Below are 12,178 nucleotides of genomic sequence, written 5' to 3' on the forward strand. Positions count from 1 at the left end.
GTTTGGCATATGTAAAAACCTTCAAAAACTTGTTCAAAATTTTGTAGAAGACTATATACCTTAAAAACTTGTAACTCCCCCTATGCTGATGTGCCATCTTTGTATCCAAAATTCCTTATGTTGGATTTGTCTCATGCTATTTTCATTTTCTACCTTATCATTCCTTTTCTTTTGTTTTTGTCTACTCTATTTGTACTCCTCCTTTGTTTCTACTCCCCCTTTCACACATCTCTTTGCAGTTTTTGTATCCTTTTGGCTATATTTCCTTATCACTCCTCAAAACTCAAAATTATCTTCCCCTTTAGGTATATCTCCTCCTTTGGTTTTCTTTTATTATCTCCATCTCAAAAATGTATTTCTCCCCCATATCTACATAATGTATTATCTCCATCTCAAAAATATATTTCTTCCCCATATCTACATAATGTATCATCTCCCCCTTTTTGACACTTATGTCAAAGGGTCATTTGGATGAATTGAATATTTAGCCAAAAAGGTTTTATTTACCTCCATGATAATCTTCAGAGAAGCATCTCAATTTTCTAAGAAAATTTCTAGTTCTTTGAGCTGGATGGCTATCTCTGCTACAAGGTGTACTAGGCCTTGTAATGTAGAAAGATTAGGATCTTTCTTCAAAAAAAATTATGCATAGGCCATCTCTTTATGCAATACTTCTATGTGTGGAGCGATTGTAGACTAGATCTATATTAATTTGGCCATAATATTAGCCTCATCTATTGTTAATATAGCTAACTCCTTTTGAGTGTGAAGCATTGTGGAAAAATGCTTCTCACTTTGAGTTGGATCCTTTGGTAGTTGTGTACTTGATACCTTAAGGTTCCTCTCCTCTGGCTAGTCTCTTGTGTGAATTATGAAGAGTCACACAATTTGGCATACAATGAGAATATGTTCTCAAGTACTATATTCATCTTCTCTACCTTTTTAGCTCATTCAACCTATGATAGTGCTATCTCACTAGATATTTTCTCATTTACTTTCATTTGAAATTTCTTCTTAGACCATTCCAATAATTTAACATTAGTCTCTAGGTCTTCATTTTGTACTTGGTCCACTATGTTGGACAGTTGCTCCATAATGGGCTTTGATTCATTAGGTACTGGCAGGTTGAAAGCATCAAGAAAGATGTCTTTGATTTCTATCAATGCTTGCCTCTATCTATACTCATTCCAGAGTATTTCTTGCTTCCTCTTCTCTAGTGCCTCTTTCACTTCATTGATTTATGCTAAGTTCATTATTTTGTTTTCATAACTTGGTATGACTATCTCTTCATCAAGTGTAGGATCTCCATAATGAAGTACCCTTGCTACCTTGGTAGAGCTCAAGCTTGGTGTTGATATTTGTAGTGGTATTGCATCAATACTTAGCTACTTAGTAGCATTCCCTATAGTAGGAAAATTGACTAATGTTTGTATTGCCTCTTATTCTTTCTCCTTAGGGGTCCTCTCCTCTTCCTTGTCCTCTTCAATTTTTCTTGATCAATTATGGTGATTAGAGGAGATGCACCTTTTCTTCGTGATGAAGGAGCAGAAGTATCCTTCTATCCTATTTGCTCCTTGATAGTTACTATGGCTATGGTATAAACCTTACTAGATGCATCTTGTTCTTGTTGCTCTCTTGGTTGACCACTTGTAGCTATTGGAGTTTGTGAAGGTGGTTCTTGTGGATTCACCTTCTCCTTGGTTATCTAAGCTATAGCCTTTTGAAGTTCCTCTACACTCACCAGAATTGGATTTGTGCACAATTGTGCTTGCAAAGTAGTCTGGTGAAGAATCTTGCTAAGATCTTTTCGGTTAATGGATTAAAGTTCTAACTTGAAGTATTAGGAACATCCTTCACAATTACAGTTTCTATAGATGTAGGTGTTGCATGTGGAGGACTAGGTGGTGGAAATTATGTGTCTTGGACACTTTGTTCTTGTTGTTGCTCCTCAGTTGTTGCCATGTCACCTTTCTATGTCTCCTCCTTCTTCCTCTTCTTCATTTTCCTCTTCCTCTTCACCATTATTTCTTTCCTTAAAGGGATCTTCTTTTCCTTCCTTCACTATAGTCAACCCATAAATCAATTTCCACATTTGTGTGGACTTCTTTAGAACATCCTCAATCTTATTTTGTAGAATATTGAAGGCTTTATATTTGGGTGCAAATTTTCTCCCATGTTTCTTGCTAGCCTTGCTTATTTGACCTTTAGTTAGGTTAGGCATTACTCAAGACAATGTTGACTCTCTTATTTCTTTCTCCGTATTTAGGCAATAATGTCATTTATTTTCAAAAATGGAGTATAACTCCTCAGGCATAGTATTGTCCAGTTCAAGTGGAGTAGTCTTGAACTTGGCCATCATAGTGTAGATTGATTCTTCCACTATGTTCTACTCCTCTCTACTTAGCTTATTAAAATCAATGTCTTTTAACCCTAAAAATTTTGCATTATCCATAATGTTATCAAAAGTATTTTCAAGGTCAGATTTAGTGGTGTGAATTACCACTCTAAATTGCTCATTGTTAGATTTTGTCCTCTCTTTGTCCGATTCTGGGGGTGCCACATATTTTCTTCTCCTTTTTTGTGTTATCCCATCCTTCTCTATGGCTTTCTTCTTCTTTTCATGTCCTTCACTACCTTAAGTGATGCCCTTGTATCTTCCCTGGTGGTAGGATTTGCTAGGCTAGGCTTTGTTGTTTTCTTCTTTCCTTTTGGCTATGTAGCATGCTATTTATGTGCCTTCCTCTTCTTGGGCTCTACCTTTGGTGCTTCCTACTCAACACCTTCTTCTTCTTCAACATCCTCACCCATGCCTTGGGTTAATGCTAGTGGTCCTTGTCCTTGTTCATCTTCATCATCATCTACCTCTGTTGTGCATTCTCAAAATTTGGCCTTGATTTTTTTCACCAATTTGTCCCTTTCTTTAATGTTGAATAAGTTTTCAATTCCATATCTACCTTTGATCTTACAACATCATAAGTTCCAAAATGCAGTGCACTCTTATCCACTTCCTTTGCTAGTAATGTTGTTATGGCTGCAGATGCCTCATCAATGTTTATCTCATATCCAAGAGGTCTAAGCCATCTGATCCTTTGTATGGCTGCTTGTATGTAAGTATAATCAATATCTACAATAAAAAAAACATCATTTACATGTTGTTCAACTAATGAAATAGGTATCCTCAATCTCTATTTCATGGATTTCTTGAAATCTTCAAAATAGCTTGTCATAAGTGTTTCAAAATTAGCTCCCATTTATTCAATATATTCATTTACTTGGGCTACAATGGACCTCTTATTTTCTAGCTAACTTTTCCAAAAGGATGGAAATTTATTTTGTACATAGAATAATATACAAATCAAAATTGCACCAAATTTATATTGTGCTCCTTGAGTTCTCCTTATAGCTCCTAAGTTCTCATTAATTTGCTACAGTTGCAATTCTGCAAGGTCATATGTATGATCCTTCTTAACTAATTTGTAGCCAACATCTACTACAATGCAAGGAACACTGTTAAGTCTGCTAGATTGATAAAACTTGTGAGAAATGACTCTAACAGCAAAATCAATAAGAGGGTCTTGAATGGTATCTATAGTCATTCCTCTCTTGTTCCATTTGGCTCCTGTATTTTTCTCAATGGCTTCTTTGGAGTCACTTCTGAGGGTCTTGGGCTGATCTAGGGTTGGATAACCTATTACTCTATGTACAATCCTCTTTGATATCTTTATTGGGCCATCTTCTAACCATAAACTTCCATCATGAATCCTACTCAGCACAATCCTGATCCATTCAATTTTGAAGATAGTAGGTAACTCTAGGGCATGAGTTAAGCCCTTCCTTTCAATGATTTGGAACTCTTCCTTCAAAAATCTATTTTCACACAACCTATCATAAGCTTCTTTGATCTCTATATCTCCTATAGTATCTACCTTGAAGTAATTAGATCTCCTAACATCTTTTACCATTACTACCTTTGGAGGAATTAAGGATAGGGCTTTGGCTGGGTCATTTTTGTATGCAACTTCAAGGATAGGCCAAAAATCTAGTTGCTTAACTTCATTTGATACTAATTAGACTTCAAACAACTCTTTCTCCTGAGGTTTCCTAGAACTAGAGGCTATTTCTTCTATCTAGGGTTTAAATACGAAGAAAATTAAAATTGCATCCTTGACACTAGTATAAATAGCTTGGAATTGATGAAATTGTGTTGAATCTGCATTGAAATCTACTCAAATGTTGGATTCTCTACTTGGAAATCATTCTATGCTCATCTTCATCTTTTTTCTTTCTTCACAATGAGGAAAAATGATTCAAAATGAAAACATATACCCTAATTTCATAGCATTTAATGCTTAGTGCATTTATAGTTGTCCACTTGGCTTCTTAAGCATTTTTGCATTACTCGTCTTCCATTATCTTTCAATTGTCAGCATACACTAGAGTTTCCCCTACTCAACTTCAACTAAAATTTCCCTTCACTTGGCTTCCACTACCAACTTGGCTACAACTAACCACTAAACTTCTACTAATTTGGGCAATCAACTCAACATGTACTAGGATTTTACTAGGCATCTGAAGGCAACTTGGCAACACTTCTGAAATCTTGAAATTTTAACTTTGTATCTCTATAAATGCTGATCTATTCTCTTCACTACTTACTTATTTTGGAACTAATGTATGATAAAGCTTTGTATATCAATCCCACATACCTTCTTTTACTTAGTTGGATGAAGTGTGACCACTTGACTTTTTAGGTGAAGTGATCCCTTCATTAGATGTGTTGCTTCCATCTTTCTTCTTCCATGTCTTATTCATTTTCCTCTGATGTGTTCAACATCTACCTTTCCTTTTCCTTTTTTGAACTTTGAGCTAGGTGCCTTTGATCTTGTTGGGCAATTTCTATTGATATGTCTAGTCTTCAAACAACTAAAACATGTGGTTTGGCTCAACCATCTACTATAGTTTCCACTGAAATGTGTTCTTATGTAGTTTTTATGGATTTGTCCATATTCCTAATAGTGGTGACTTCTATACATAGTGTTGTAGTCCCAATTATAGTGATGTCCATGATTATTTTCCCTTACTGGTTGATTAGGTGTCCACACAGGCTTTGATTTGCATTCAAAATCTCCATGTCCATACTTCTTGCAATTGTAGCAATGACCTTCAAATCTTGGTGTTTTGATAGTTCTAGTCCTCTAGTCATGTGCTTGATGTCCTTCCTTCTTGCATTTGTGATAGTGACCCATATTCTTAGGTTGATGGGTGTTCTTGCTCCTACACACATTAGAGGTATGTTCTTTTCTACCACAAAAATGACAAGTAGGTTTAGTGTTCTTACATTTGTCACTTATTTCTTCTGGAGTCTTTGATGATTATCCTTTTTTAGTGCTAGTGTACCCTAGTCCTGAAGTATCATTACTAGCTCTTGGTGATTTTAGTTGCCATTTAAAGTACTTGATGGCCTCATTAGCTTCGTTGAAGCTCTCTACAATTTTCTTCTCTCATTTAAGGTCATTTTGCATCTTTAGTGTGGAGATCTCTATGTCCTTGACATTCATCTCATGATGTGCATTCATCATCTGACTTAGGGTGTCTAGTTGCATGTTGGAAATTCTTCCCAGCTCAATTGACTTTTCTTAAAATTTGTTACAAGGTTTCTCTTGTCCTCTTCTAGCATAGCCTTATCTTCAATGATTCTTTCCTTCTATTTAGTCACTTCACAAAGCATCATGGCTTATGATTCTTGTTCAAGCTTGAGAATTCTGATCTCTTCTGCTTGGCCTCTATTCTTCTCCATTAGGTTTGTTATTGTTGCATCAAACTCTTTGGAATCTCCATTTGCAAACACTTTTGAGGTGTCAATCTCCTTGTATTGTGTATCATTCTCAGCTATAAAAATCTCTCTTCTTATCTTTAAGGATTTTGTGAGTTCTTTCCTGGCTTCTTCCAGAGTATGTAGAGCAAGTTGTATATCAATCACCTGGTTTTCTATGACCTTCCCAAGTTTTTAGACTTCCATTTCCAAATCTTTTCTCCAAGTTGTAAGGCTTCTCCTCGTGAGAACTTAGCTTTGATACCAATTGTTAAAATTACAAGTGGGAAGATTTACTTCTTGGGGGGGGGGGGGGGGGGGGGGGGGGGTGAATTAGAAGTAACAAACTTTAACCTTTAAAAATTTTAGCTGAGATTATTTGCATGCATCTAACATATTCTAATAAACATGAAAGTAGAGATATGCATGAAAATAGATAACACAAGATTTTGGTCACCTAGAAACCCTCCAAAATGAGAAGGTAAAATTGGGGTGGGGATGACACTCGCAAATTATCACTACAACAATATGTAACTATTTAAGGTTAAAAAGTTTGACCACTTCCAATGGTCTACTCTATGAAAGGCTTGCCTTGTTAAAGACTTTACACCTTGTTAAAATTGACCTATCTAAAATATTTACAAACACTCACTTGGAATGTTACCCTATTAAAGGATTTACAATCGTATTAAGGTTCTACAATATTGTTGTTAAACCAACCTATCTCCATAGGATTTTCATTCCTAATACAATGGCTAGAGAGTATTAGAATGTATTGACTTGATGACTTTCAATCTTTAATTACAGATTCTAGATCCTTGCTCTATTCAATCTAATCTGATCCTTCCTTGATCTGATATGTCTCTACTTGAAGTCTTGATGCTCTATTCTAACCAGCTAGATTTTGTGATGCTGCTCTTCCTCTAAGTCCTTAAATTCCTTCTAAATTTTGCTAGCATTATCTCACACATAAATTATGGGGTATCATCCTCCTTATAAAGTCTTTGAAGACTTAGGGTTAGGTATGAATCTATGAATGATATGCATCCATCTTTTCCACTCAATTCTTTACACTTTTCCTATTGGTTACATGTTTTCTCCATATTTTTGATTGGTTTCATGTTGATTACATAGGGAATGTAAAAGATTTGATCTTATCTTTAGATACTTCAAGATTCATCTTGAGTCAGCCAAAAAATGGTCTACATCTAAGTTTGTGAAGACACAAACTCATATGCTGATCTGGTATTACTCAACACTTACTAATTGTTGATGCCTAACACATATAGGAATTTTTTCTCACTTGGCTCCTATAGTAACTCTATCTCACTCAACATCTATACTTTTCTTGGCACCTATAGTGACTTGACATCTATAGTGACTCTGCACTTGAAACTTACTCGGCACCTAAAGTTTACTCGACACATGTTGAATCTCTAGCTTAACACATAATATAGCTTAGGATCTATATCATACTCAACATCAACTTTAGAAATTGCTTAAGTGTGTTGACACTCAATTGTTAAAGCCAATCTGAGACCAACAAAAATCTACATTTTTGAATGGAATTCTTGATGAGGAAGTCTACATTGAACAACATGAAGGTTTTATAGATGCTAGCAAAAAGGACATGGTTTGAAAATTACATAAGGCATTATATGGTCTCAAGAAAGCTCCCTAAACTTGGTATGAAAGACTTCATAGCTACTTGATACAAATTGATTTTCAAAAAACAAATGATAACAACATGTACATCAATGAAGCACCACATAAGAATATTGTGTTGGTAGAAATATTTGTTGATGATACTTTATTAATAGGAAATGATGACTTGTGCAAAGTATTTTTGGAAGAAATGAGTAAAGAATTTGAAATGTCTATGTTTGGTGAGATAAAATTCTTTGTTGAATTGCATATTTAGCAAAAGAAAGATGGTATCTATATTACTCAATCTAAATATATCAAATAAAATCTAAAGAAATTTGGAATAAAAGATTCAAGACTAATTGGAACCCCTATGTCTACTAGACATAAGCTTTCCAATAATGGTGATTCCAAAGAGGTAGATCAAACCGCTTATAGATCAATGATTGGAAAATTGCACTATGTAGTATATACAAGGTCTAATTGTTGGTGTAAATAGATATTTACTATTTACACTTTACTTAAGTTTTTTTAGGTTAGTGCATTATTTTATTATTTATTTTTATGAGACACTTAGGAGTTCTTGCACCTTTTCAAGTTGTCATGTTGACAACATAGAAGTACACAACTCTATTTCAGCACATGGTTTCTACAACACTAGAGTTTGCATCATTCATTGAGTTGTCATGTAGACAACACAGTTATTCACACTCCTAATTTAGCACATGTTATGTACAACATTGATTTGCATTCTACACCATTGTAGGCTTATCCTCTCATCATCACACTTACCTATGTGCTTAATGGAGGATAACCCATATCTAGTGGACATGTGCCTATTTATATGACTTATCATGATGCTGATTCCAAGGCATTCTAGATGCATCTTAGAGGCCTTTATATTCAGGCACTCCTAGTGTACTTATACATTGTATTGAATACTATACAGTTATTTTGATCATACTCTAGTCTATTTTGTGCTTGTGTTTGAGTTCCTTGGTCTTGGGTGAATTCTACCCTAAAGCCAATTCTTACAATAGTATTGCATTAGCAGTCAATATGGTGGCAATATTCTCAACAAATCCTAAAGAAAATCATATGATGGAAGTCAAAAGAATAATGAGATATCTGAAAGGTACTAAAGAATATGGTTTATGGTACAAAATAGGAGGCAAATTAGACTTAAAAGTATTTACAAATTCTTATTGGGCAGGAAGTATTGATGACATAAAGAGAACTAGTGGTAGAGCATTCTTTCTTGGTAAAAGACTAGTGTCTTGGAAAAGCAAGAAATAAAATTGTATCTCTCAATCTAAAGCAGAGAAAAAGTATGTGGCAACACCAATTAATTGTTCTAACATTTTTTGGTTCCAAAAACTAATGATAGGTATGAAGGTAGAGATCAAGGATCCAATAGCCATATACTATGATAACACTAGTGTAATCAATATATCAAAGAATCCAATGATGCATACCAAAACAAAGCACATTGCTATAAAATAGCACTTCTTAAGAGATTTGGTGGAAGCTAAAGAAGTTAGATTGAAATATGTAAATACAAAAGAGAAAATTGTAGACATATTCACCAAACCATTAACTAAGGATGCATTTTTGTATCTAAGAGGTAAGCTAGGGGTCATTCCCTTATCTTGAGCTCACTAAATGAAGTTTAGTGATGCATGAACTAGTGCATGTTGAAGATCAATTAGCTGATGCAAAATTGACAAGGGCACATTGCAAATGAATAAGTACTTAAGGTATATTGACATTCATTGAGTATTATCTTTGGCATTAGATGTCAAAGAGGGAGAAGTTGACTGTCATATCTCATAGAATTTTTTGTTGAAAAGAGAGAGAATTTTACTATTATAGAAAGAATTATCAAACACAAATAATTAACTTGGCAGACATTCTAGTAGGTAGAAGCTTTCTAACATAGGGAGAAACTAGAGATAGAGTTCATATTGATAGAGGGAGTTCTCATAGATGAGAATCTAAATGAAACTATTTATTCTTGCTCCAAAATTTCACTATGCTATGACATGTTGTGTTGCCATCAATTCCAAAGAGGGAGATTTTTGGAATGATTGATTAATTGTGTATTATCTTTGATATTACACAAAATTTCATATCATCATCAATCAATGCATGTCGAGCTCACTTGAGCATTGAAGACAATTTTTTGTGGCTACCAATTGTTCTAGAGTTTGTTTAATTCAGAAGGTAGTGTCTACCGAGTTCACTTGAGTGTTAAAGGAAAGATTGTAGAAGTTGAGTGTTAATCGAGATCACTAGGTTAATGAAGGAATGTTGGATGGAACTAGTGCTAACTGAGCTCACTTGGTTACCAAAGGATCTATGTAAGTATATAGTGTTAACTAAGTTCACTTGAATAAACATAGGAAAATCATTTCTAAGTTAGTATCTATTGAGCAGGGTTGCTTAACAAAGGATTATATTATTTTGGAATATTGATGTTTAATTGATTTATCTATTAGTTCTAGCCAATTGAGAAGATGAATATTAGTTATTCCAAGTTGTATTTGAGCCAACTTTACAAAATGAAATATATAAATAAAAGGTCATGTTTAGGGTTATAATGTGTGAAATGTGTGTGAATGCATTGAAGATTTTTGAAGATCCAATCATACTAAAAGGAAGCAAATTAGAAAGATAAGAAGAATATCCTTGAGGAACTAAAAAGATATATTTGATCAGGAAGGATCAAGTATACAATCTAGAATTGAGATCTATCTAATAAGCAATTTAGTTGCATCCGAAAATAGGTCATGTCATTTTTGCTCTCTAATTATTGTGGCAGTGATCTAAATCTCTTAATAGAGTTCACTTAATAGCTATTTGTCAATCCTCTAACAAGGTGGTAGTTCCATTGAATTTTCTAAAGACTTCTAGCAAGGCCACTCCTAATAGGGTGATTAAATCCTCTAACAAGGTCACAATTAATAGTGTGCTTTGTAACCTTTGACAAGGTTGGCTCCTAGAAGGGCTCACTTTAGAAGAGTGAAAATAGTAACCAGTTGCAATTAGTGGTTTTTCCCAAATTGGGTTTCCATGTTAAATCTCAGTGTCAAATGTGTTCATGCTATTTTATTTTATGTTCTTGCAACTAAGTTAAAGTAATGATAATCATAGATAACATCTTAATATTTTCATGTTAAGTATTTGTCGAGCAATTACAATGTTTACTAAGTTACAACATTTCTTTGTTTACTGAGGACCAGTACAATTAAGTTTTGATAGAATTATTTTATACTAACGTCTAAGAGATCTAGGATTTATTTTAGTAATTGATTCACCCCTCCCCTCTTAGTTACTCCTCTTATAGTTCCAACAATATTATCTTTACAAATGAATGATAGATATACACAAGAAAGTGATGTCTTATCGAAGGTCAAGGATAACTTAGCAAATATTCATAGTGCAATCATAAAGTTTGGATTATTATTCAAAAGTGTGATTTTTATTGGACAACTAGAAGGTTGAGGCATGATTGAAGGAAAAAGTTGATGACATAAATTATGAGGTTATACATTTTAGGAAGATTCTTTCAATAAGTTTCTACAAGGTCAAAATTGCTTATGACAAATATTGAATAGAAGGTCAACAAGGTTAGAGAGAAATATAATATGGATGGTTAGATATGTTAATATTAGTCTAAATTTTTAGAATTAGGTTTACATTTTGTGATTGAATGAATTCTACTTAAGGAAGGAAAATGAAATTTTTTTTTATCTTGATATTATGGCTAAATATGGTGGCAAGAAAATATAGCTTATAAAAGGTTATAACCATAGAGGAGGACACAAAGTTGAGCATGATTAAAATAGAGGATTGAGTATTTTATTTTGATGAAAAAAATATATGTAATGGATCTTCTTTAGTAGAGATAGTGCAAATTATAGATCATTTCTTATATGTTGCTCTCTAACAAATACAGTGGAAAAATTCCTTAATCAAGTGGTCCTAACAAGTCTTTCTAATATCCTCTAGCCAAATGACATTCTCTAAATATTATTCAAAATCCTCTAACAAGGTCACTCCTAATAGGGTATAATAATTTAATAGGTCTCTAGGGAATTCCATTAACAAGTTAACATTTAACAATGTCTTTATAACCCTTAATAGGGAAAGCTCCTTAAAAAAGTGTATTCTAGAAGAGTGGAAAATTTGTGAGCATCATTCTCATACTTTGGTTTACACCCTAGTTATGATGTTTTAACTAGGGAAAATACCCAAGTGTGCAAATTATACTTTTCAACAACAAAATCTATATGGTATTATACTTGTGTGGATGCTTTTGTCATGGGTTTCATGTTACTTTAATGTTTAATTTGGTGATAGTGTTGATAATAGGTTAAATAAGTTTTAAAGGTTAATCTATTTGGTAAAGTTTGTTCTAAATATAAGTTTTATTGGGTTGGTGATTATTGATTCAACCTGCTCACGTCAAGGTATACAGTTAGATTTTCTACTATTCAAAAGTTAAGATATGTTGATCCAACTCAAGTTACAATTGATTCATTGATTGGTAAGGTCACTAAATTTGACTTAAGTGACTATGATAATAGCCAACATATATATTGTTCAAATTGTGTTTCAACCTTTCTTGAATATTATTTCATCTAGGGAAGGAAAAATTTCTTCTTATAATTTAGATTATTGTGATTGTTTGGTTACTAAAGAAAAAATTTAGAAGAACAT

Source organism: Cupressus sempervirens, chromosome 2 (genome assembly GCF_028749045.1).
Source record: "Cupressus sempervirens isolate cs-2001-9-10 chromosome 2, ASM2874904v1, whole genome shotgun sequence".
Classification (NCBI taxonomy): Eukaryota; Viridiplantae; Streptophyta; class Pinopsida; order Cupressales; family Cupressaceae; genus Cupressus; species Cupressus sempervirens.